This window comes from Alligator mississippiensis, chromosome 2 (assembly GCF_030867095.1).
Source record: "Alligator mississippiensis isolate rAllMis1 chromosome 2, rAllMis1, whole genome shotgun sequence".
Taxonomy (NCBI): Eukaryota; Metazoa; Chordata; order Crocodylia; family Alligatoridae; genus Alligator; species Alligator mississippiensis.
The window spans coordinates 11,706,973-11,709,526 of record NC_081825.1 but is presented as its reverse complement, the minus strand read 5'-3'; the positions used below and the strand labels follow the sequence as shown (position 1 = coordinate 11,709,526).

General features: G+C 46.0%; 1 non-coding gene across 1 annotated transcript; it reads right to left on the bottom strand.

Moving 5' to 3' along the window:
• Nucleotides 1–319: 319 nt before the first annotated feature.
• Nucleotides 320–390, bottom strand: TRNAG-GCC (transfer RNA glycine (anticodon GCC)). Its single transcript has one exon. It is a non-coding gene; the product is annotated as a tRNA-Gly (tRNA).
• Nucleotides 391–2,554: the final 2,164 nt, after the last annotated feature.

Below are 2,554 nucleotides of genomic sequence, written 5' to 3'. Positions count from 1 at the left end.
CCTTTACCTTGCTCCTCTCACCCCCCCACCCTGCATGAACTCCTAGGATGGCACTAGCACAGATTTTAGTACCACAAGACCTCTTTGATGCTGTACTCCTGGGCTAGATATTGATAATGGGTACTAAACCTGTGATCTCTGGATCTAAATGCTTTAAACAGTTCTTCCCTAAGCCCATAGGGGTTGGCAGCTACATTTGGGACAAACTAGCAATGCTGCCAGCTTTCAGGTGAAGTGGTATAGTTTCATAGTAGCTAGAGTCAGGAGAGACCAGAACAGGTCATCTAGCCTGACCCCCAAAATAACCACTTGAAGTACTTGCACTGGCTGGGAATTGAACCCAGGTCCCCTGCATGGCAAGCAGGAATTCTACCATTGAACCACCAGTGCTTGATTTTTGATAGGTTTTTGATTCAAGTCTAGAGATGATAAGGGGAAAGCTCTAGACTTTAAAGGTCTAGAGATGAAAAAGGGAAATATTAACTCTTAATTGAATGTCAACCCTGCCTGGGAGACTACCCTTTCTGATTATCTGTCTGTTCCATTTGTCCACATTTTGGTATAAAGCTGCCTCAGGAAGCTGGCAATGCAGCCTGGCATTATTTTGAAAGGATGAGCAAATAGAGCAGAAAGCATCCTGTAGCTCAACTCCATCCTATTTTTTTCCTTTTGTCCGACATGTAATTGGTGAAAAGGGATGGGATTCCCCAAACTCTAGAACTACTTCTCCTCTCGAATCTGGAATGGATAGAAAGGTACATGCTACAGCCAGTCCTCCAGAGGCCTGGAAAGGAATGGGTTAAAGAACACTGGCAGAAGTGAGGCTGGTGGGGAACCCGACTGATGGGGAGTGGGGCAGGGAAAATTAATAGTGGGTCAGGAGCAAAAAAATGTGTCAATGGGACTCCCTGGAGCCAAATGCCTTTAAGTATTACTCATGTAGATTCATAGAATGTAGGTTGGAAGGGACCTCGGAAGATCGGGTCAAGCCCCCTGCACCAAGCCCGAAAGACAACTGGGGTCAAGTGACTCCAGCAAGGTGACCATCCAGTCTGCTCTTGAAGATTTCCAGGGTAGGCAATTGCACAACCTCTAGAGGGAGCTTATCCCACAGTCTATAAAAAAAGTTTTTTCCTAATGTTGAGCCTGAAATGGTCTTCCAGGAGTTTGTGACCATTACTCCTAGTTTTCCCCAAGGGTGCCCTGGTGAACAGTTGATCACAGAGTCCTTGATCTAGGTCCCTAATGTAGCAGTAAGCTGCTACCAAGTCCTCTCTCAGCCTTCTCTTCCCCAGACTGAAGAGTCCCAGGTCCCTCAGCCTATCCTTGTATGGCTTGCTGTGCAAGTCTCTGATCATATGGGTGGCCCTTCTCTGGACTCTCTCTTGCTTTTCCATGTCCTTGTTGAAGTGTGGTGACCACAACTGGACACAGTATTCCAGCTGTGGTCTCACCAATGCTGAGTACAGTGGAAGAATAGCTTCCTTGGCTTTGCTGGAGATGCATCAATTGATGCACACCAGAGTATTATTTGCCCTGCTGGCTACAGTGTTGCACTGTCAGCTCATGTTCATACTGTGGTCAATTATTACCCCCAGGTCTCTTTCATTCGTAGTGCTGGCCAGATTGGTGTTGCTAAGCCTGTAGGCATGCAAGGGATTGTTCATCAACCAATGGAACACTTTACATTTCTCAATATTAAACCTCATCTGGTTCCGATCTGCCCAACTTGCCAGCCTGTTTATTTCCAACTGTATCTGCAACCTATCTTCAAGTGTGACCATGCTTCCTCATAACTTGGTGTCAGCCATGAACTTGGCCAGTAAGCTCTTCACTCCCACATCCAAATTATTGATGAAGATGTTAAAAAGCACAGAACCAAGCAGAGACCCCTGAGGGACATTGCTGGCCACTTCTCACCAGGACAACACAGATCCGTTCAGTAGAGCTCTCTGGGTCCTACTCCACAACCAGCTCCCTACCCACCTAACTGTCTCACAGTTAAGCCCACAGTTTTCCAATTTTCTCATGAGAGCATTATGGGATACCAGATCAAAAGCTTTTTGGAAGTCATGGTATACAATGTAAACCTCCTCTCTCTTATCCAGGTGGTGAGTTACCTGATCAAAAAAGGAGATGAGTTTGACACAAGACCTGCCTGAAACAAAACCATGCTGGCTGTCATTCAGAATCCAACCTTCTGCAAGCCTATCACATATAGAATCCTTAAAGATTTTTTCCAGGATTTCCCCTGGGATAGAAGTTAGGCTAATTGGCCTATAGTTACCCAGGTCCTCCCTCCTCCCCTTCTTGAAGATGGGCACAACAGTGCTCCTGTTCCAGTCCTCAGGGACCTCTCTGGAGCACCACAAATTTTGGAACAGCTTCACCAAGGGTTCTGCTATGACTTCGGCCAGTTTCTTCAACACCCACAGATGAAGGTCATCCAGGCCTGCTTATTTATATATGTCTACATTTTTTAATTGGTCTCACACAAATTCTGTGGCAATAGTAGGAAGTCAGTCATTCCTACCCTGCTCCTTCCATATCCTAT